Here is a 25894-nt window from a genome sequence, read left to right as displayed (position 1 = left end):
TAGCCACCCAGGCGCAGTACGAGGCAGAGACGCCGAAAAAGACGCCACTCACGCCGACGCCAACCATGCCGAAAAAGACGCCGCTCACGCCGACGCCAACGACGTCGCTCATGCCGACGCCAACCACGCCGAAAAAGACGCCGCTCACGCTGACGCCAACCACGCCGAAAAAGACGCCGCTCACGCCGACGCTAACCACGCCGACGGCAACCACGCCAAAAAAGACGCCGCTCACGCCGACGCCAACCACGCCGAAAAAGACGCTGCTCGACTAGCCGACGCAGCCCGTGCCAAGGACGCTGCCCGTTGCCGGAACGGCACTGCAGCACCAAGCCCACTCCTCACGCACGACGCCGACACCAGCACCACGAAGGTACGTCCTGACGTCACCCGCACCGCCACGTGTTACGTTACCGACGCCTACCGTCCCGACGCCGACGCCCGTCGTCCCGACGCCCGCCGTGCCGACGCTCATCGACTTGACGTCTCCCGACACAAGTTCGATCCTGCCGCCGCCTGCCACACTGCGTTTCGTCGACCCGACGCTACTTATCCCGACGCCGACGCTCGCCGTCCCGACGCCGACAATTCCGCTCCCGCCACCTCCTGTCCTGGAGCCGCCAACCCCGGCACCTCTCGTCGACCTGACGTCTCCCGACGCTGGTCCAAACGCATCATCGCCAGCAAGACCTTGTTTCGCCGACCTGACGCCACTCATCCCGACTATGATGACGCTTGACTCGCCGAAGCCAACCGAGCGACGCCCGACAACGACCGTCCCGCCGCAGTCTGCCACGCCATCCAGCACACGCCTCGTGTCGGAGACACCTCCCGACGCCGGAATGACCTCGCCACCGCACCGAACCGCCGTCACCAAGGTCATTTCCGGCGAAACCCGCATCGTCTCCGCCACACGACTCGCCACGGACGCCTCCAGACTCGACGCCGACGCTTCGTGTCACCTTGTCGCCACCACCTGGCTTCGACGTCATCATGCCGTCGTCACCGCCACCAGATGCGCAGTCGCAAACAGGACGCTTTGCGACACGATGTCCAGGGCCCTGACGCCGAGACGCCTGAGCGCCGCCCCGCCGCCTGGGTTCGCTCCTCTGTGCCCGCCTGGCTTCGAGGCACAGCCGGTTGTACCTGCCCGAGTGAGACAGACGCGCGCGACGCCGACGCTGACGCCGCCTACATGCCCGCCGGACGCGACGCCCGGAACGACCGAGACGCCACGACGCCCGATTCCGATGCCGATCGCCGCAATACCGGAACAGCGGTCAAGTGCCCTGCCGCCCGAGACGCCACCAAAATGTCGCAAGTTGGCAACATTGGGACGCCGCACCGTGAAGAGTCGCCTGAGCTCCCTGCGTCCGCCTGTCGCGATGCAGGTCGACGCCACGACGCCGGGACGCCCGACCGTCCCACCACCGAACGTGACCACCACCCGGACTTCGACACCTGTCACCCGTCTGTCACGACGGGCCGCGAAGCGCCCGCCTGTCGGCGAGGCTGAGCCGGGCCGTGCCGAGCGCCGCCCGCGCTTGCTGCCCGCCTGCCACGAGCCGCCTGACCTTGGCCGCCGCCACCCCTGTCGGCCGGCGCCCTGGCCACCGCCGAGCTGTCACACGCAGCAGCCGCAGCAGCCGCCGCAGCCGCAGCTGACGCAGATTTGGGGCTCGGGACAACTGGTGGGTCACCACCCACAAGGTTAGTCAGCCAGCGCCCATTCTGTCCGTGTGTATCGTCCCCCATAGTGTAAATATTGCTCAACTGTCATGTAAACATTGCTCGCCCTTCCGTCGTGTAAACATTGCTTGTCCGTCCGCCATGTCAACATTGCCACCTGTCCGCACAAACGTAAACATCAACATTGCCACGTGGGAGTGCGCGACGTAAACAGTACAGGCAACGCCCCCCAACCATCTGTCAAACGGCGCTGTCATATCGGCCTACTTTCGGAGGGGGCAATTGACGTCGTCCGGGCCTGCGGCCCCTTTGAGCCCGATATGACACCGCCCAACCACGGTTTCAGTTCAAACCTCCCGCTCGTGCGTGTGTGCGTGTGTTTCCAGCCCAGCAAGAGGGCGCCTAGCTGCAGTGCACCGCACCCCTAAGTATACCAATTAATATTGTAACCCTTTTTCTTTTATTCTTTTGCCCCAGTGTCTTGTTGCAGTGTAATCATGTGTTTCTCCAGTTTAAATATTACAATTAATTATAAAACTATAGACGTTGCCCGGGCGGACCCGAATAGGCACGGACTTGGACGAGGGTAGGAATGTTTTTATATAAACTCTCAATAACTAAGTAAATATTAACTAACTTTAAATTGCCAGTAATTTTTATATATTGTTTAATGTAATCTGTAATTTACTTAACTTTCGCCGGGGCACGGAATCACAGAATGTAATAACGGTAATTGTGTTGGCGCGAAGGGCGTCATGTTGCCACCTGCAAACCATGATCTCACCCCAGTCTCCTTCTACAGCCGGCCGAGAGCGGACGTCTCTGTCGACACCCCGAGGACATCACCGTTGAGTCACTGAGTAATAATTCCATAGTTTAATTTATTCGAATCTCTTTCTTTCATCCTCGGGGCCTCTCTCGGTCGGAGAGACTGTTTAAATAATTAATATTAACTCCTCGGAGTTTTTAATATCACCATCGTAATACGTAACGACTTGGGGCGGCCACGTGCGTGGTCCGCCTCTTCACCTAAGCCGATTCGTGCCCCGGGCCTTTTATCAGTTGTATCAGTGGAGGAACGTGTACGGAAATAAATCGTGAGTACAATAAACTAATTAACTGTGTTACGTGTCTTTGTGTTCGGGGGACCACGTGGGACCCCAACCTGGTCGGTGGCGTGTGGGACGCCCTGAGAGCCCACTGCGTGTTAGAAGCGTGCCCGACGCTGAGAGCGGGCTTAGGTAGGGTCGAGAGCGGCGCGTTCACTATCCAGAGGGCCAAATATCTCGCCGCACACGGGCCACGTAACGCCCTGGGCTAGAGTCTCTCGCCGGGTCCACGTGCCCACTCACGTGGTGGCGCCCACTAATTTGCTCCGATAATTTCTCCATAACACCGTACGCCCTCAGCATATAACTTGAGAATGGCTGGACCAATTTGGCTAATAATTTTTTTTTAATAATCCTTACAATTCAAATAAGGTTTTAATGCAAAAATTATTTGGAAAAATTGCCCAGAAAATTGCAAAATTGGAGGAAAACTAAAATATATTTTTTCTATGAGATAAACCTGCATATAGGGTACATACAATACGTATTGGTGTGCCAAACACAACTTCATAATAGTAAAAATATTCTTTATTACGTTACATTATTTGTTATTTGTAGCCATAAAAAGAAATAAAGACAACATATTTAAATGCTGGCTTATTTTTGGGAGTATAATTAGATAACATTGAAATGTATTTATAGCATTATATTCCTTAATCAGTAGAGAGATTAGAATATGTTACACTTTATTTATTTGACACCATGTCAGGTCAGTCTAGTGGGAAATGTCACAGCTTCAGCGTCCTCTTTAATTACTTTCCTTTGCTCTGTTTTTTGCTTAGAGCAATTAACTTTATTTTGATTTGTGCAATTACCTTAATAAGTATCATTCTTTTTTTTTTAACCGCAACAGTTGTGATCTCAGATATAGAGAATTATTCCTTCCTACATGGGCAAAACCTTATTTTCTGAATTTTATTTTTTAATCTGTGACCTGGCCAAAGAGAATTGCTTCCTCTGTGATCAAGGTCGCACAATAATTTTTCTCTCTCGTAATCTTCAGTTTTTTTAATCTCAGTTGAAATCATAGAAAAGAGAGGGAGGGATAGAAAGGCCACTCTCTGAATAACAGCTAGAACGCTATTTTCCGCGCTGTTGTGGCCGTACACAGTACTAACCGTATAAACATTGGTGGAAGAATGACCTAAGTAGCTATTTATGCTAAAACCACCTATGTCACAAGCTAGCATTACTATTGAAGTTTGCAATCACATCTACAGCATTAAGAGGTTGGAGAGTTTTCAGCTTCTCGACGTTTATTCTCTGTATCCATTCATTGTATACCGTTTCTTCGTAAACTGGGAAGCTGTGTCTAACAGCAAATTTATCATCACAACCAGGCACACAGCTTTTTCGTACATGTGGCGGCATTGTATTTTACTTAATACGTAATTTTATACTCAATTTAACAATCTTACCTCAATGAAAATATGACCACTAAATAATTGAATAAATAAACGCGATATTTTCCAGTTTCCACCTACGAAGCAATAAGCAAGTAGCACGCAAATAACCTAAAGTTCTAAAAAAAAATACGAAAGAAAACTTGCCGCCATTACAAATGAGCCTTGGCAACGAATCGTAAACAAACATTGAGCAATGAGCACACTAGCGCTCTTACGGCCGTGCACACAAACAAAACATTGTTCAAGCATCTCTCTAATGAGTGCACATCCCGTGGTTGAAATGTTATAATCTGTTGTTCGTTCATCTGAATGTTTTCTTGAAAACATTTTTGTAGTTTTATCTCAAAAAAACAAATTTACAGATTAAATTTCAAAATACGGCGAGTTTTGAGGTGATAAACGTTTATAAATCATTGTTAAAGTTAAAAATTAATCTATTGTCAATTTTTAGTTGAATTGTATTTTTTCACAATGCTCAATGTGTCACAATTGAAACAATTGTATTGAATGAAGCACATTTTAATCATATTGCAATTCTACCAATAAGATGGAACAATTTAGGTTACAGAACTAGCAATGCTACAAACCAAACAAATTTTTGATCTAATCAAACTGCAGAGCAACACAAAGAATGAAATTAAAATGAACGGAATTGATTATCAAAAACACGTTAAGCACATAGGCTACACAAGAATAAAAAGAAAATGCAAATGGACATCATCGGTCAGTAGAAACCAATCGAGAGACAATGAATTTGAATAATCGTGCAAGCAAGATATTTCAATGCGCCAACAATTGATGTCGCCATTGTCGTCGTCTGTGAAAATATGGAATCCTGTAATATCATTCTACATCGGCGGAACGATCAGCTGCAGCGTGTGTACAAAACACACAGATCATATGATGCATTGTAATATCCCATAATATTTTGGCAAGGTGAAGATGGTTATCATTACGGGTGAGTGAAAAATCTATATTTTTTCTAATACAATAAGATAAGCTATTTTAATTGACACAAAAATTTATTTACAGGTGCCAAAACAAACAAAAAAGCGAGTTATATGAACTATTATTCATATCAACTGATGGTTCATCAAATTGAGGACATTCATACCTTGAAATATCAGGGTCTACTTCACCAATATTCTGTCATATATACATCAAAATTGAAACAGAGCTTGAAATTAATCAGATTGAACTAGAAAAACTCAGTTCCGAAGAGTATATCTAACTTCGAGCCATGACGTATATTCGTCATTATGGAACCCCAGATTTGTTTATCAGGTTCACATGCAATCCACAGTGGATAAATATTCAACAAGAGTTATTCTCTGGTCAATCGTCATGACATCACCATTGAGTCTTCAAACCGAAATTGAAATCACTGATGTATTTCATTGTGAAGCATTCCATGTTTGGAGATACATGTTGCTGGATGTATTCAGTGGTGTGGCAGAAACACTGATTGCCACACACACATATTCTCTTGGGTTGATTGAGAAGATAAGACAGAATGAAATTGATGTGATATCAGCAGAAATTCTAGATGAAGAAGATCAATCCTTGCATGAGGTTGTTACTAAGAACATTATTCATGGCCCATGCGGAAAATTAAATAATAATGCTCTGTGTATGGAAAATGTTCACAGCTTTACCCACGAGCATTAGCAGCAGAAACAATTACTGGAAATGACGTTTATCCACTATATTGTCGTCGATCAATGGAAGATGCGGACAATGGAAGATCAACAATTGTCAAATGAATCAAAAGAACATTGAAGTTGATAATTGTTGGATAGTTCCGTATTCGCTATTACTCTCAAAGACATTCGAAGCGCACATTAACGTTGAATCTTTCCATTCCGTGAAATCCATCAAATACATCTGCAAGTATGTGACCAAAGGAAGTGACATGGCTGTGATTGGAGTTGGAGCGGAGAATTCAAATGTTGAAGTCACTCAATATCACAATGACCGATATGTTAGCAGTAACAAAGCAATTTGACACTTTTTTTTTTAATTTGCCATTCATGAAAGACATCCCACTTTTGTTCACTTGGCTGTACATCTGGAAAATGGCCAAAGAGTATACTTCACTGCGAAGGACATATCACAATCAGCTAATAGACCACAATCTTCAACATTGACCAGTTTTTTTTTAAATGTGCCAGAATGATTACTTTGCCAGAACTCTGCTATACTCCAAAATGCCAAGCTATTATAATTGGGATCAATCGTCAAAGAAATTTCAACAACAGAAACAAGGAAATCCAGTTCCAGGTTATCCACATGTATTTTCCACCGATGCATTAGGTCACATTTACAGTCCATCCAAGCAAAGACGAGTGTTTCTATTTGCAATTGCTATTAGTAAACGTATGTGGCCCAACTTCATTCCAACATCTACGAAATCTTAATGGTGAACAGTGTGGCACATATAAAGAAGCCTGTCAAAGTTTGTGATTGCTAGAGAATGAAAATCATTGGGATTACACCCTCAGAGATGATATGATTTTGTCAAATGCTCATGAAATACGAAAATTGTTTTCGATAATTATCTCAACATATTTCCCATTGAAACTGATTGATTTATGGTTTAAATACAAAGATGACATGTCTGATGATATTTTGCATAAGATTGACGTCAACCAGGGCTACGCACTCCCTAAGCCCGATGTGCCTCACGCCACTGCTTACCCCCTCTCCTCCCACCAACACCCTCTGTTACAAGCCTCCCGCCAACAAGTGCGTGTGTGCGTGTGTTCGGTCGCCCTGCGCGAACCCTTTAGGCGCCCACCCTAACTGGAGCAGTGGAGTCTGCATGTTTTTTAAATAATGTAATTCTTAAATATCTGTAATATGTAATCCTTAAATCTTAATTAACTTGCAATTTTTAAAAGGTTTTAATAGTTATATTTAACTGTCTTTAATATTAATGTACTAACAGTAAGTTCAGCACTTCCTGCAGCCATGACACCCGGGGCCCGGGGCAGTCTCTTCCGTTCGCAGTGCGGGGTAGGACGCACCTCAGCACTTAGTCGACTTCAACATTTTCTTGTAACCGATCCGTTAACATCCGCCATCGTAGATATTTTTTAAACCTTTTTTAATCAACCTTCGAGGCCTATCCCGGCAGCAGACTGTTTAACTTAATTAATTAAAGCTCCCCGGAGCAATTTTAGATTAATCGGTGCACTTATACTATCGGAGCTGGGCCACACGGTGTCCTAGTCAGCAAGAAACCTGGACTATGTGCTGTTTCTGTGTGCGTCTTGAGTGTACGTGTCGTCGCCAATAAAGCTCTATATTCACTAGACTCGTTGCACTTAATTCTCGACCACGAGTTTCCCAGCACAGAGACGGAGGTGTGTGGGGCGCCTCAAGACCCCACGAGCAGTAACACAGCATGCCCGCCGCTGAGAGCGGGCCGGTGAGTGCTAGCGGGGGAGTCGAGCCTAGCTCCACATGGGTCACGTCACGGCCCTGGGACAGAGTCGGTAGCCGGGTCCACATGCCGATCCACGTGGTGGCGCCCATGATATAAACGTACGCAGATTTGAAAACCCGCCATATGACAAGATGCTTACTATAACTTCAAATCCATATTTGCAATTAAGCGAGGAAATTCACGAGCCATTGATATTAATTGAGGACATGTGCTTGATGATTTAGAACAAGGTATTACCTCAATTAGGCATTACACTGCCCAATCATCCGATGCACGACACATTTAATCAAAAGTTAAAACGCAAAAAACAATATGATTGTGATGCATCGAGAGAATAAGTTCGTACAAATGTTCCGCTCTTGAATCGTCAACAAAAATATGCGCATGACTCTGTCATGAAATTTGTAAACAATGGAACTGGAAAAACATTTTTTATCTCATTGATTTTGGTAATGATTCGCTCCCAGGATGAAATTGCACTTGCACTTGCTTCATCAGGAATCGCAGCTACATTATTGGAAGGTGGTCAAACAGCTCAATCAGCACTCAAGTTGCTGTTGAATATGCAAATCAATGAAACTCTAACATGCAACCTTTCGAAGAACTGTGCAATGACCAAAGTTTTGCTGCAATGAAAATTAATCGTTTGGGATGAATGTACGAAGGTGCATAAAAATTCTTTGAAGGCATTAGACCGATAGATCTACGAAACTATGAAAACTGGTTTGGAGGTGCAATGATTCTTTTGGTAGGTGAATTTTGCCAAACACTGCCAGTAAATCCACGGTCAACGCCAGCCGATGAACTTAATGCATTTTTGAAGTCCTCTATTTAGTGGAAACATGCGTGTTGAGTAGCAGAATGACCAATCTGGAGAAGTATTTTCAAAACAATGGCATAATCCCAACTGACATTTTGACTGGCTGCATTACATACATGCCCTGCCAATTTTTGCCAATTCACAGTATCAAAAACCGAACTCATCCGAAAGATATTTTCAAACCTGCTCAAAATTACAAAAATCATGATTGGTTGAGTAAACGTGATATATTGGCTGCAAAAAAACATTGAAGTCGAGGAATTGAATTTTAAGATTTAAAGCGAAATTGCTGGAATATTGATGAAGTACAAATTGGTGGATACCGTTACTAGCCAACTATCCAACTAAATTTTTTAACTCGCTGGAATTGCCCGGATTGCCACCTCACAATCTCCAATTGAAAGTCGGATCGGTAATCATAATGTTGAGAAATATCAACCATTTGTAATGGCACCCGACTTGTGGTGAAGAAACTGATGAACAATGCCATCGAAGCAACAATTCTTAAAAGAAAAGTACAAAGGAGAAAAGTTTTGATACCATGAATTCCAATGATTCCTACCAACATGCCATTCTACTTTAAATGCTAGCAGTTTGCGGTGCAGATTGCATTTGCAGTGACTATAAACAAATCACAAGGGCAGTCATTGAATGTCTGCAATATTAACCTTGAAAATCCATGCTTCTAGCATGGTCAATTGTATGTCGCCTGTTCCCGGGTCGGAAAAACATCAACTTTTTGTTTGTTTATGCGCCTGGAAACAAAACAAAAAATGTTGTGTATCATAAAGCATTGCAGTGAATGAAATGATGTCACAGCAAACCAATAGAATAAAAATATTACTATTTTTTATTGTTTAATTGCAATTCTGACTTCATTCATTTGTGACTAAGTGTTGAAACAAAACCGCATGGTTCCAAGATGATCACATTCCAGGCACATCACACATTTCCAGCATTTCAACGGTGTACTGCCGATAGAATTCATCTCACATGTAAAATTTACTAATATCCATAATTCTGAACGTACTCCTCCTTAAATTGAATATCTATGGCCACAATCGTTAATAAATACAATGATTATTCAGAATACCTTTTTTCTTTTCACCTTTACTTTGTTTACACATTAATGATAGCTTTTCATAAATTCACAAAAATATTACCAACACTTTTATTGAAATTTGGACAGGACAACATCTGTCGGATCAGCTAGTACAATAAAAATAAAAACTTGTGGCAAGTAGGTACACAAAATTATCATTCACAACATTTTAAGGCTACTGCTTGGCAATTTAAGATATTTCATCTTCTAATAGTTAAGCTTTTTCTGAACATTCAACCATTTCGAAGCAGGCAATAGGAAAATCACAAAAGGCAAAATCGCTGTCATTTTTGTTTACACACATCAGGTGGATCCATGGTATCACTTTTCATTTGAAGATATATATTTTCAGCACTTATTATCCAAACCGTTTATCTAATTGATTATTACATTATTATTCCTTTCAATTTAGATATTAACCTACTTGTGTTGCACAACGTTAAAAAGTGTAAAACCAGAAATCACTGCGGCAGAACATCTGGAGTCAAGGTCAAGGTATTCCAATTGCCTATTAGCCAGGTTTACCAGGAGGAAATTTATTCCCCCCCCCCCCCTCCTACATTTACTGATAAAGGTTCTAAGCTATATGTTTATTAAACATTGTTAACCCCAAATCTGATGGTAGTCTTCTCAAAACAAATTTTATAAAATGCAAAGTTATTAAACATTCTAGCTGATTGTAGCTTATATGCACAATCTAGGTACGTATATATGTATAAAAAATACTATTTTTGAACTTACCAATACTACAAAATACTAATGAAATCATCACAGCATGCCATGGAAGTGATAACAATTTTTCCATCTATTGCCCACATTGATTAGTCAAAATGGCCATTGGTCACAATGTACATCACAGCATTATGCTATTCCAAGATCAGTGCCTAACGTTTAGTCTAAATCGCAGGACACGCAATAAGGTCTATTATGGTTTGTTAAATGCTGTATTGCCTGTCATGTTTGAGTGATAGAATTAAAAATTACAGGAGAAAAAACACGTTTTCTTAAACAATTTGAAAACTATATATTTTAACAGTGTAAGAGTGTGTGTGTTTGTTCATAGTATGTATAGTAAATTCCAGAAATATATTTGATTTCCTTGACTTTTCCAGGATACATGGAATGTCCTGACCTTTCCCAGTAGCAACACTGGTTGAGGTGTTTGTGGGGAACATGGCAGGGCACGTTCACAGTATACGTAAAGCAGGTTATAAAGATGCAGGATGATTGTTCATATAGAAGTACAGACTGAAGCAGGTTGAAAGGGTATGGCAAGTTGCAGTAAACAAATGATTAACATCTTGAAATCTAAAAAATACTACAATAACTTGCAAAATGTGCATCATATAAAAAAAATTATACAACCAATATGTTTCTGTCAATTTTCTATCAAAATAAAATTTTATGTTTATTAAGAAGCACAACCAATTAGTTTATTTATTATGATGCCGTAAGCTTGGAGGGTACGTTCTGGATGTTATGTCGCTAATAGGGCGCCACCGTATGAGAAGGGCACACGGACCTGGTTGAGACTCCCCCAGGGTGTAACGTCATTTGTGTGGGGACGAGATTTTACCCTACTAGCTATCCAGAAATTACACAGAACTGGCCCGCTCTCAGCATCCCACACACCTGAGACTTACTGGGCGGTTACACATGGTCAGAGAGCAATATGGTTTTCTTACACTATTTTATTCACTAGAAATATTGTGCACGCTCTTTTACAACCCCATATTTTAACTGTCGAAAAGCTTAAAAGCATGAATCGGCTTAGGTGTGGTGCAGGCCACCCCCGTTGTAGCACAAAAAGGATTCACGTAATCTATAAATTAATTAATTAACTAAGCAGACTGCCGACCGAGGCAGGCACCAAGGATGAAAGTGAAAGTGATTTAGATAATGAAATTAAACAAATGGATGAGATCCCCGGGGTGCTGGTACGTCCTACCTCGGCCAGTGATAACAATAGACTGATGCCAGCAGAGCGCGCTCTTCGGAGTAAAATGGCATCTTCGCACCGAACTAGGAATCGATTATGCTTATCTGGATTTGTGCCAGCGGTTTTTAAAATACGAACACACAAAGCACTTTTACAATTAAGACACCTCATTTTATGCCCTTTTTGCTTAAAGAAAACAGTAAATTAAAATTTATTATTTAAAACAGTTACTACTTCGGCTATGCTCGGGACTGATCGGCTGCATCTGTATTCAGGTTACTTATTTCCTTAAAACAACTAAACAAGATACTTTACATTGTCAGCAGCACACAAAACACTTGGCACAGGGAAGGTTTACAATATAATTTACTGTTTCTATTTAAGACAACGATGCACTGATAGTACTGCGCCCTCTTGTGGTGGTCTGTGGCGCGCTATTCAAACACATGTCACGTGCATCAGCAAAACAGCCAGGAAGGAAAGGCTAATGGCTGGGGAGGGAGCTTAGTCTTAACAGGCTCGTTGGGCAAGGCCCCGTCCGATGTTAAATAAATGTGGTATTTTTTATCCTTTTTGCTATTTAAATTATAAGAAATACTTTGTACTATGCCCTTTCAAAATGTAATTTAAGTAAAAACTATCTTAGTAAACACTGGTAACAAACACTCACACTTTAAATACTGCCTATCTGCAATTGCTCAAAAAAATATTATTAAGGGGAAAAAAAAAAATAAAACCCAAAAGATTAAATTACCGGTCCACTAAAAAAATTACTCGGATGATTTATTGAGGAATCAAAATATTTGCTCATTGTTTATCAAAATATTTGTTTATACTAACTTTTCTATTAAATCATTTATAGTGACATTTGACATGAAGTCATTTTAAAAGGTTTTCTCAATAACAACCAGTTTTCGTAAATACTGACTCTTTACTTAAAGCCTAAAGCAGGGATTATTAACTAAGCAAGAATGCAAAAAATCATGATGCATAAAATTCAATAACTATGTTTCAAATACTTTTTTTATTAACTAGTATGTGAAACACAACACAAATATTGACCAAATTCCAACTTCTTGAAATTTGGCACGCGTTTCCCCCTTCCATATTTGAAGTGAAGTAATCCGAAAACTTTAAAAGCTACAGACATTGTGTGCCTAGAAGGCAACAATGTTATTTTTTCTAAAATACGTCACCATTTTACTGTTACAAACTTTAGCACAATGAAAGAAAATAAAACTTTTAAATAAAATTATTGAAAATTTCCAAAGTTATCATCATAAACATGGATTATCAAAAGAAGCCAAGGACACAAATTTGTTTTCTACTGATTCACATTTTCCAGTTATAGGGTAGGTGACAACCTAAGACTTGCTTGCTTTATAAACCACTGTGATTTTCTTGCATTATTGCAATCCTTGCGTAGTTTATAAACCCGGACTACAACCAGGTTTATAAACTATTCAAAAAATGCAAGAGACAATTTTAAATAACCACAGATTTCCTATATCAGTTCAAAAAATTCTGAAACATTCAAAAATTCAAGAAATGCCAAAATTAGTAACATGTGCGAAAACCTCACCTGGGAAAAATGGATATTAATAAATTCAAAAATCACCAATGTTACAAAATACACAGTAAAATTAAATCACTCATTTTTGCAACCAGATACAACAGTTCACAACACCCACATTTCCAATAACATACAAACATCTTGTTACAAAAAAACAATTTTGATGCTACTCCAGACTCTTCAAATCCTTTGTAACCCAAGAATCACAAGAGAGTTGAAACACTCCAAACCTCCCAGCTAGCTCAATGTTTTTGGTCTAGGGTGCACATTCATAAACACTTAAACAAATTAGTTGGGCACTGAAAAAATATGTTAAGTTCCAGGAGAAATGTTACTATCGGCAATTGGTTACAGAAATAATGTCTCTCTGACACAAACTGATATTAAAGTATTTTTATTAATACTTCAAGAATATTCAGTTATCATGACCACCATCTTGCAACCATGAGAACAAATACACGTAAAGTCCGCACATAGCCTCTTCACCGCTTACAAAATACAATTTTACTGTTCGTAGGTACTAAAAAAATCTTCAAAACTAGCTCACAAGAAAATCCAGTGGTTGCTTGCAACACATGGGAAAAACCGAAGAACTCAATCCTCAGGACAAAGACAAAGTTTACTCGATCAAAGTTTGGGCTAATACCAACAGCTATGGTCAAAAAATTATAATTGAACGTTCCAAAACATGAAAAAAGTTGATTATATACCGCAGCGCCTAAACCACATTAATAGACTCGCATTAATATGTTATTTGTGAGCCACCGCCCAATACGCAACAGACCGGTACCTCATACAGACAATGACTGAAGAACAAGGCATGCAGCTACATCAACACGCAGGGAAGAGGCAGATGTGTGGCTTCACCACCCAATCTCAGCACAGCACTCACAAAAACCCCGCAGTATACAAATTTCCTACCTCTTTTCAACCAGGCTTTTCCGGCAATAATTACAAGAAAAATCACAAAGTATTTTCCGATTGGCTGTCGTTTTAATGTGATAACATTGTCTCTACTAGGAAAGGACAAAGGGCGCTCAACCAATCACAAAAATACATGGAAAAATATAAGCCAGTCATGGTGCATGGAAACAGCAATTTGATTAACTTCCGAACTCTATCTTACACAACAGGTTAACTATTACATGAGCTCATTCAAACAAAGAACCCTCGCAAAAAAAAATAAAAAAATACCAAAGAAATTTATCTTAACATGCATTTACGAATAATGAAAAAAAAGCAATGCTTAAAAGATATGTGAAAGCATATAAAAATAATATAACCATCCAAATAAATAAGGAAAAATTACTTCTCGCGGCTTATTCACCATAAAACCAGAAAATCATCAGAAAATAGAAAGCATGAACCAATGTAAACTAAGATCATCTATACTAATATTATAAAGCTGAATAGTTTGTTTGTTTGTTTGAACACGTTAATCTCAGGAACCACTGGTCCGATTTGAAAAATTCTTTCAGTGTTGGATAGTACATTTATCGAGGAATGCTAAAGGCTATATTATATTAACAATAACATTAGGGATCCTTACTAAAAGTCCAATTTAGAATCAAATGCGTTGGAGGGGGTTAGATACAACATGAACTACACGTACGAAGTGTGTGTTGACAATGCCGCAGGTGCTGGAAGTTTATTTCCTATTGCCTATTAACATTGTTGCCACGCACTAGATGCCTTATCATTCTTAATTTTCCCATACAAGTAAAAAACACCAGTGTGATATTAACAACGAAGCAATCAGTACCCTCATAAGAGTTCAATTAGTATTTAAATACTTTTTATCACTTTAAATCGCAAACCTAAACTATTGTTTGTTTTCCTCTCTCTATGTTTAATTTGTTTTTTATTGCCCTTTTTTTCAAGTATATATATATTTTACAGACTTGAAACTTCACAGTAATGTTCCTTATGTTACGCAGGATGACATTTTCCGAAAATTAGATCCCAAGGGTGGTTAAAACCAGGCAACAGTGGGTACTTTGTCTGCATGAGAACAGGATTTTGCATTGTTCATGCCTTCTGCATCTCCATGGCAACGGGCATCGCGCGGCAGTGGCGTACCCACAAGGAGGGGCATGTATAATGAGCGGCGCAAGTGATCTGCCTGTATACTGCCGTAGCGAAGTACAGGTACATCAGTTGTACGTTGCGTGCACTAGTCGGGAAACCATCGGTGCTATTCATTTTCTCTCCGGTACATTATACAGCATTGTAAAAAATTTTCACTGAATTATTTTTTATTTACCATTACTGTAAATGGGAGATGAGGCTTAATTTTTTTCCATTAGTATAGCCGTGCGAAGCCGGGTCGGGCAGCTAGTAAAACATATATGGTAAACACAGGAATACTACTTAATAGGAATAAAAAGTTAGTTATTTAAATGATAGTGAACAACCTAACCATTGTTCTGCATATGATAAACAACCTAAATCCTTAATTCAGCTGTTTAACAAGTAGGAAGGCCCAACGAGATGAATGTGAAATAAAAAAAATTATAATTTTCCATCCAATCACGTTCAATGCATTTGTAAAGTAGGTTGACAAAATTTGCAGATGCAAGTCTCTCCATTATAAATTTATTTTATTTTTCTTGAGTCGCTTGGGTGTTAAGTTACTGAAAAAAGAATCAATATTTTATTTTACAATGCTGGCTGATTAGTGTAATGATAAAATCATTACTACATAGTATGATTTTAAAGTTTTCATTATTAAACTTGTTTGCAAAATTTTAAATTTGTTTTCATACAATTATTTTCCAAATAAACATTTAATTGTTATTTGATAACTTTTTTTATAATTTCATTAAAACAATCTTGTAAACATTGAATGCTATTTATATGTACTGTAAATCTTATGAGGATAAAAGTTAAAAATATATGTGTTGCTTGGTTAAAAATTGCACGTTCACAATAACATGATATTTTGCTGTCAGATTATGTCCTTCCCATATGATTCCACTATAATGCTTACTAGACAGGGCATTAACACTGTATCAATTCTAGTTACAATGCCAATTAGTAATTGTAGTAAGCTACCTAAGGGGCTTCAGCATGGAATAAATAAAAAAGTTCTTTTTTTACTAATGTTCCTTAATTGTCACACAAAACTCTGTTTAGTATTTTGAATATCTCTAACCAAACCAACCATCAACACTAATTTACAGTAATTTGAATGTAACTAAACTAGCCAATTTTTTTTCTTTCAAAAAATCAAAAATGCTTTATTTTTTCTACTAGATTTTGAATAATTTCCTATGAGGATGTTGTGATACTTTGAGTAGTTTATAGTTTTAACGAGTGGCTGGGTTTATACTGAATACTATTAGTTTTAACAAAATTGTTTTAAAATATTCGAAACTGCTTTTAATTTCTCTTTAAGGGCACCGTCTGAACGTTAGAAGAAAGGCACTGTAGACATTTAAAACTATAAATCTCAGTAAAAAAGTACTTGAGATTTTTATTTTTTGTTTGCGCAGGAAAGAAATAAAAAGTACAGTCGACATCTGTATGGTGGGTTTAAGTTGTCTTGTGCCCGAATTTACACTTTTCTGACCCTGCGAATATCACGAAAATTGCCTTTGTCAACCTACCTTTTTGCGAGTAAAAACCATCAAAATTTCAGGAACTCAACAGTCGGACATGCCCTAGAAATTCTTGCATTGATTCCTGCACTTGAGCAGCATGTCAACACTGAGAATTCTCAATGGCAATACTAGCTATAAATGTCTGCATCGACGAAACCGCTCACCATCTGGTGGGGCCCTCTAACAGCCTGCTGCCCGCTTCCCCTCACGCCGCGCTACAAGGGGAGAGGGAGGTAGAATGGCTGCCGCAACTTTTTCGAGCACAGTCATCACATCAGTTACGTCTCCTCTCACGAACGCTCGCATCAACCAATATTCAGTAGGATGGCAGACCACGAATAAATGCATAACTTTCACTAACAGTATCACAGTAAGTTGATTTGTGTACATAAAATCCCATCAGCTGTAGTGGCCTTGCATCATGCTACTACTGGTGTGCCCCACTGGGAATATAAGATAAGGTTTTTGCATAGAAATTGTAGATGCACACTTCCGACTTAACAAATTTAAAATTTCCTACAGCTGGACATACTCCGACATTAAAAAAATATTTTTGAGTCAATATAATCCAATGTAACTCCAATAAAATCATGTCTCAGACGGTGAATTTTCTTGTAAATTCAAGCACTTCCTTAGTTTCACTAAAAAAATAACTCTTGTATTCTTACAAACTAGAACAAAGGACTTTTAGGTATTTTTTTTTTACTAATACTTTTAAAATTTCAAATGCAATCTTTGTATGAATCACAATTAGTGTAAATTATTTCTTCAAGATCAGATAAAATTGGTTGTTTCAAAGATTAAAAAAACATATTAGCACAATATTAGTACTCTGTTAGTTATAACACATTAAAATATTTAGTGAAGAATTGATCCATCTGCGGTAGAGGCTTGCATATTTGCTTCTATTGAGGATGAAACAAGTTGAATCTCCATTGAAGCAAAAGGCATTCAGCAGGTAATAGTTCAGTAGGAATGTACCAAAACAACAACCTACAGTATGTTTGCTTTAACATCTGAAAGTAACGATAATGGCTTGAGGGCATCTTACAATATCTCATTACTTATAGCAAAATCTGAAAAAGAACACCATTGGACAACAGTTAATTTTACCCGCTGTTGAAAGGGTTATAAAAACTGTTCTGCACAAATCTCCATTAGACATACTCAAAAGAATTCCTTTGGGAAACAATACTGTACAAAGACGTATTGATGAAATGAGCTCTGATGTTGAAAGTTTCTTGTGTAATTATCTGCAAACAACTCATTTTTCTATTCAACTGGACGAAACAACTTTACCTGGTAATGTTCAATTTGTTATGGACGAAGAAATTCATGAAGAGCTACTATTCGCGAAAACTTTGGAGACAAGACACTAAAGGTGAATCAATATTTAATGTTCTGATTTTTTGACGTGACGTCTAATAAATCGATGAACGCCGGCTGCACGCACGAAAAAGTGTCCCACTACGGATGTGTTCTGTTTGCTCATTGTACGCATGCGTGGCATCTCTCTTCCACTCGATTGGAACAACCATCGATTTGACTTTTCAATTATATTTTCGTCGTTTGAATTATTAATATTATGTAATTTAACGATCGTCCACCGATTTTCAGGACAATCGGTACGGTTATTCAAAAGTAATGTTGAAAATTCAAATACGTTTTGAACCAACAATGGTGTTTTACAGTTACACATAATAATTCAAATTACACCCGGGATCTTTTGCACAATGTTTTAAAAAATATTATAAATTATAAATAAGTTCGGTGTATTTCGGATGCATATTTGTTATAAAATCGTGTTAATATTATACCCCTACCGTGAACAAAGTATATATATATATATAACATTTGAAACTACAGAACCTTAGTACGACCTCGGGGGCGTGTGGTTAGCGTACCCGGCAGCTGTGAAATTTTTTTTTGTACTTGTAAAAATAAATATGGCGCACACAATATTTCAAAAGTAATAAATATATTTGAATTAATGAATGCAAATAAAAGTAAATTTATTAATTCAATTGCACATTTCATTTCACTCCTTTCTATCCATACAAAATAGTGATAATTCAATCAAAATGATTCAATTTTATTCATAAATGTATGCAGAGGTAGATTTTATCATGCAAAAAGATTGAAAAATTAAAACAAATTCTTATTCAAAAAATATAATATTTTTAATGCCTAAATGGTTTGGTTGCAAAAACCTATTACGGCTCAGTCTCAGGCCGAATATATTTCCTTTTCTTCTGGATCAATCATTTCATCAATGTTTTGTTATGACGTTGTCACGTAAAACTATCGTCCGTAAACCAACTTTACAGACTACCAATTTTTTTTAAGGAAAAATCGATTCCATTCACAAACGTTATTTCAGTGGCAACAGATGGAGCTCCTGCCATGGTCAGGCGATATATGGGTTTATAAGCCATCTTAAAATAATTATACAAGAGGTAACTGCAATTCACTGTGTCATCCACCTACAACATCTTGTAGCGAAAAATTTGAGTGATAGATTGCACCAATTGCTTAAATTTGTGATTATGCCGTTAACAAAATAAGAAGCAATGTGTTGAATACACGTTTATTTGCACAATTGTGCGATGACTTCCAACAATTGCTCTTACATACTGAAGTACGCTGGTTGTCGAAAGGTGCATGTTTAACAAGATTTTACTCACTTTTTGAATCAGTTTTAGAGTTTCTGGAAAGTAAAGATCCAGATTTAAAAGAAAACCTGATCAATTTCAAAGCAGACATTGCATATTTGACAGATTTGTTCAAAAAATTTAATGACATTAACTTACAATTACAAGGGGACAGCCTCAATTTAATAAAAACAAAGGGTGTAATTTCAGTTTTTCTTGGAAAATTGAAATTTATGAAGCAAAATATAGTCAGCGCAAATTTTCCCAGTTTTCAAACTTGTCACAGGTAGAATGCCTTGATGAGGATATTCAGACATACGTTCAACATTTAATTGCCCTGCATGATGACTTCAAAATCAGATTTGAAGATATTCTGACGATGGGAATACCACCATGGTTCATACACAGAAGTGGAGAATGTGATATTACAAGAAGAGCTGCTCGAACTGAAGGTGAAATTTAAAAATGGATTCAAACATTTTGGATGCAGGCAGAAATACCCGAAAAATATCCTGAGCTTTTGATTGCGTTTCCCTTGTCATATCTTGTCGAAAAAAGTTTTAGTGTCGTTACAAACCTTTTAACAAAAAAAAAAAAAAAAGAGCAGATTGAATATCATGGAATGGGGAGATTTGCAGTTATTTCTAACAAAACTGAAAACAAATATTGATAATTTTCTGTCAATCCATCAAGTACATCACTCCCATTAAAATTATGACAATTTTGTGATTGCAATTGTAGAAGTTACGTTACGTTATTAATGTTTAATTTTAATTATATTATGACTGTTATCATATTACAATGTAATACGATAACAATAATAATTAATAGTGTAATAATTACATATTTGAATAAATACAAGACAAAAATATATAATATTTTTTATTTTTATCACTCCGAATGGGGAGTTTTCTAAATGAAATAAGAGAGAACTGATTGGTTCCTTGTGCTGTGAGTAGATGTCGAAAAAGTGAAGTTGGATGTAATCACTTTTTTGATTGGCCAAATTTTTCTTTTTTGACATCCACTCACAGCACAATCAATTAAAAAATTAATCAATCAATTCTAACTAATTTTTGAAAACTATTAATTTGTGGTTGGAACTCAGCCGCAATGCAAATTTCCATAGTAAGATCTAATATTCACATTTTTTGTTGAGTTTTGGGAATATGGTAGAAATGTAGCTGCAGGGGGTCCACCGGAACCAGCTAAATTTTCAAAGTGGTCTATGAGAAAAAAAGTCTGGGAACCTCTGGTCTAACACACAACACAGCTGCTGTCTACCTGTTTCAGAAAAAACTTTAAAATTTTTTGAAGCAGAGATTGAAGAGAACTCCCACGAATATATTATAATTTTCATATGGGTCTAGTGCACAATATTAACACAGAAAAACTTTCTGAACTTGTGTCACCACAAGAAAAACTTTCTTATTGCTGCAGTATGGCATTTTTCAGCAACAGCACATGGGAAATATAAAATAATTTTTTAAAAAGGTTGTTTTATGAAACTGTTAAGTCAGCCTACATACTACAGATTTCTTAACTATATTACATTAATAATGAAATTAAAATTAAATTTTTAACACTTACATCTTAGGCAAAATTTATTCAGAACTTCATGATTCGTGAAGTTCTTATGGCTTCTTCAGATGTTATTACATAAATCCTTCCTGTAAAAGTGGTGGGATCAACTTTACAAAGTACATCTGTCAGTGGTATCCAATATGTCCGGTTGTCTTGGATATAAAAATGATGATGAAGGACCAGCAGGATGCATAAATGTCACTTTTAGTTAATCTTCATATTCTTCTTCAACACACATGCCAGCCACCAATTTTGGTCATATACAGTGGTTATATATCCACTAACTTCAGGGCTTTTTGGATAGTCACTGTTTTCTTTGTTGTATCTTCAGAGAATATTTTTACATGTATTTTTGATACACTTGAATTTACAGGCATATAAGCATGATATTGCTAAGTTCCCTTAATAGTTACTGCTTGGCTGAAACGGTTATTCAGAAATTTCTTAAGACTCAACATACTCATCTTATGTGGAGAAGGTGAAATTAATTTCAGATAAATTTTCAACTGACCATTCATAATGTTGGACAGGAGTTAAAATTTGGTCGTCATATGGACGTTGTAGGCTTGCTCTTGCAGCAAGTCTCTTCACTGAGCCCCCAACTCCATCACATGGTCCTTTTCCATGGGCAGTAGCAGAAATATGCTATTCTGCCTCTACACCAAAGTCTTGCTTATGATAACATAAGTTGATGAAGTTTTTCTTATTTTTATATTGTGCAGCGCATCCTTCTGAGTAATAATTTTTTTTTGGCACTGATTGAAACTTTGTTGTTATGAATTCAACAAGTTTTTTTTCTGGAAAGTATGCACAGAAACAGTGTTATGCTCCAAACATGGTGAAATTACAACAAAACTTAAATGCTTAAGTATATTATTCTCTCTGTAATAAATAACAAATTAGTTTATTATCACATCATCACTTGCCCAGTGGAAACTTTGAGCTTCGTCCGAACGACAATATAGTTTTCAGAGAAATCTAGGTTTACTGCAAACTCAGACTCTTTAATATTTTCTTTTTTGTCATTAATGAATAATGACTGCTGCTTTGCAATAAAATCGTGCTTTATTAAAATGGTCAGTTTATCACAGAAAATATTTATAAAATCATTAGATTTCTGTAAAGTTTTGAAACTGCAACGATCAATAAACACACACTGATGAAAAGTGATATTTTGTATAAGATTTTCTTCAAAAGCCCCTTAAATGATTTTTCAAATTGGGGCAACACCTGGGCATTCTGTAAATTCACTTGTATAGCAATTAATGTTTGGTGGATTACACAGAAATTTTGCCAATCAGTGTTTATATGTATTTAGTTGTCCGTTTGTCAAAACTCTTAATTTCGTATTATCTATCATTAACTTCAAGTTCTGGTGGATTGTGAATACACAGACTGAAGGTGTACCACTTTCGGCTGCCAGTATGGAATGTTTTTGTCTCAGCTCAGCCAATTTTGAAAAACCTAGTGTAATATTTGAGAATCTTTCCTTAAACAATAAGTAAGCTTCCTTCAGCTTACACAATATGAGTCGTTTTGACATTTTTGTTTTAATTCCATTCCAATTGACTACAGTGGCTTTCTAAAATACCCCTTTCTTATAATATTATGTTTTTGCCTGTCTCACTATATAATTTGGTGCATTAAATACCCACATTATTTTTCTAATGCCCCATTTATCTGAGAGACACCTAAATATCATTAACTTCTTAACTTTATTTGTTGATGTAGAAAACTTTTCTTTGAGGTTTGGTAAAACTGACTCACCTAGATTGTCATCATCACTAGATGAATCTTCAGCTGCTAAAAAGAGTTTACGCTTCAATGCAAAGTTTATCTTTTTTACTTTCTCTGTAGAATAATGCTTAAAGCGAATTTTCTTTAACATTAATAAAATACTCATCTAGTTCAACTATTGAAGTATTGTGTCCTATTACAATTTTTGGATCTAAAGAAAAGGATGGGTCATGTGGCTGAGAACTGTATTCCTCATAGTTTTGACTGGAAAACAAGACAGGCCAGAGGGGTCAGGTTGATTAGTATTATCTACCTTTAAATTTCCAATTTATTTCATACAAAAATCAAAAATTTTGGATTCTTTAGGTATTTCAGGATATAAACCTAACATCCAAGATGTTACATTTCTCAATCTCTTATTGTCCTTAATTGTGTGATTAGTTTTGTTTAGCAGGTTAAAATATTGAATTTAATGAATTTGTTTTTACTTTCCATTGTCTGTTTTAAACAATTTTTTAAACTTTTGGAAAAAGACCATCTCACTAACATTATATAGGCCAAGCTTATTGTATTTTTATTGTGTTTTTCAAAAAGCTTCAAAAAATGTTTATCATGTAGTACTAAGAAAATAATATTCTTGTAAACACTCACTAAATACAAATTACTTTTAAGGAATTAATAGAACTTATATTTTAACTTATTTGAGCACAAAAGATTGTCCACTTTTAAACACCTACATTTTGTACGGACACCCTACTCATACCAACTGCAGATGCAGATAAACAATATAACACAGACAGTAGAGAGAACTGAGAGTGAGTCTGTCTCAACGTGACTGTGAGGCTCTTGTCAGCTCATGAAACAATCAACAGGCTACCCACTACCGGTATTAGTCTCCTTTCATGTCACAACTTGAAGAATCATCTGGAACAGACTCTGCTGATTGTTATTTATGAGTGTCTCCTTATATTTTCAAATAAAATGCATAATAAAGTAAGTTATAAAAACTATTTCCAACTTAATTAAAAAAAATTATTTTGTAAATAACTAAATTGTTGTCTTAGAAGCAACCCTCCTAAGTACATAATTAATTATGGTAATACTAAATCACCATCGTAAATAAATTAAGTAAAATTAGGGTACATAGTATTAATCTGAAACAAAAACTTATAAAACATCATTTTTTAAAATTATTATTTAACTAATAACATATATGAGCCTCCCACTTTGAAATTTTGAGAATCACTTACCAAAAGTATAAACTATTATTAGTTTTTTTTAATTTTCAAAAATGGACTTTTTATAACAAAATATGTTGTGTTGTACATCAAATGAAAGAGTATTTAAAACTGAGTAAAATGACACTACTCCCATCTCTCTAGCTCAATTAGAAGAAAAGCTATGGTGATTTAAAAATGTCGGTTACTTTTTTTGGCAGATTTTGGGAAACTTTACATAGCTGTAATTTTGAAACCATTTGAAATATTTGAAAAAAATTGGGATTTTTCTTAATCTGTATAACAACCTTCAAACCAAATTTCATAAAATTCTGAGGTGGTCAGGTTTATACCCTGTTTTGATTTGATATGGAATTACCCTTAGCTACATTAATACTACTACTAAAAAGTAAAAATGTTTGGTTAGGTTAACTGCATTTTATATTAGTAATTCCAAACTCAATTATTCAAACAATTTTATCTATCACACCATACACACAATTTTAAAGTGTTAAAAATTGCTAACTTAACCAAAGCCACTTTTAATGTAGCTACTCTAACACAATTGACTATTATCACAAAAACATATTATTTGCAATATATAACCTAATTACACATTAAAATTAAAAAGCGGTAATTGTTCTGTATCATGTACCAGTTTAAGCTTTGATCCTGATGGCATGATCCTGTACATTATGACCCTGTGGTACATGATGCTTGCTGTTTTAATTTAGTAAGCCGAAACATCATGCACATAACAAAAAACTATGATATAAGTATAAATTATGATATTAAGTTGAATAAAAAGGAAAATATAATTTGTATTCAACTTACAAACATTATTCATTGTTTTATGACAAGTTTTTTATGGGCAGCATCTTTTGACACACTAAATTAAAACTACATGCATCATATACCACAGGATCATAATGTACCGGATCATGCCAACAGGATCAAGAGATAAATTTGGAAAGGTGATACGGAACTTTTACCAAAAAACATTTTGTAATTTTTTTTCACATAAGTGACTTCTTCAGAATCACCCTCAATTTATCACTTAGATAATTATCGGACGTGGCGACTTTTTAGAACAGAAAGAAAAAATATCTGAAAACATGGTTTTCACACACTACACACGTCCCTAAATTTACTCTGAAAGGATGTTTTCATAATTCCATCTAGTTTGCGAAAAATTAAAATTTTAATCCTACAATACAATACCTGTGCTTTTACGCTGCCGCCGCCATTCATTGTTTACCAGCGAAAAATAGGCATATATGTTTTACATATACTAGAGATGTTCCAGATTTAATCCTGAAAGGAAGGCTTTCAATTTCTACAGGTTTCTGAAATTATAACATTTTATTATAGCTTACATTACAATACGTATATGTATTCATGCAAACGCAGACATTCATTGTTTACCTGTGTGTATTGTTTTTTAATTTTCTTTTGGAGAACTTTAGTCATTGTAGGTGTTGTAATGATGAAATCTGTTTAAATAATGACTGTATTGCAATTGTAAGGAAATTTTAGTGCTTATATTGCATGTTTGTTGTTTTATTAAAATAAATAACTGTATTACTAAATGTTTGTTCTGTTACATTGCATTTAAATTACATACTATTTTAAGTCAAACTGTAACGAACTAATGTAATGGGAGCCAAAAATTTGAATTGAATTGTCAGCGTTCATTTTCTGTGAGGAATATGTGCTATGCACTGAAGTAGCTGGCACATTGAATTTTGAAATATTTTCAGGGAATTCTTTGATTACAGCCGTCAAATATTCTGTGTTTGATAGGGCTGGTGTTTCAAGTATCCAAGTTTATCCCTGGATCCTGAAGGTTTGGTCCTGATGGCATGATCGTTTTGGCTTTGCTTGCTGTTTTAATTCAGTATGTAGGAAAATCCTGATGGCATGATACTGTTGGTTTGATCCTGTGGTACATGATGCTTTCTGTTTTAGTTCAAACGTCAAAAGATCCTGCACATAAAAGAAATTGCAAAATTAGAAA

The 25894-nt window shown here is 37.2% G+C and overlaps 1 protein-coding gene across 6 annotated transcripts in view; it reads right to left on the bottom strand.

The window, feature by feature from the left end:
* LOC134527355 (zinc finger protein 431-like) overlaps positions 1–25894 on the bottom strand; it is a 58163-nt gene that overhangs the window by 29387 nt on the left and 2882 nt on the right. The window contains exon 1 of one of the 6 annotated variants that reach the window (XM_063359967.1): positions 20930–23725. The exons of the other annotated variants lie outside the window; for them this stretch is intronic. The gene's annotated coding sequence lies outside the window, so the exon portion shown is untranslated. Of the gene's footprint in view, positions 1–20929; positions 23726–25894 lie in introns of those variants that run through there. 6 annotated transcript variants of the gene reach the window in all.

Source organism: Bacillus rossius, chromosome 1 (assembly GCF_032445375.1).
Source record: "Bacillus rossius redtenbacheri isolate Brsri chromosome 1, Brsri_v3, whole genome shotgun sequence".
NCBI lineage: Eukaryota > Metazoa > Arthropoda > Insecta > Phasmatodea > Bacillidae > Bacillus > Bacillus rossius.
Note: the sequence above shows the minus strand (reverse complement) of the source record. Positions and strands in the feature narration are given on the sequence as shown.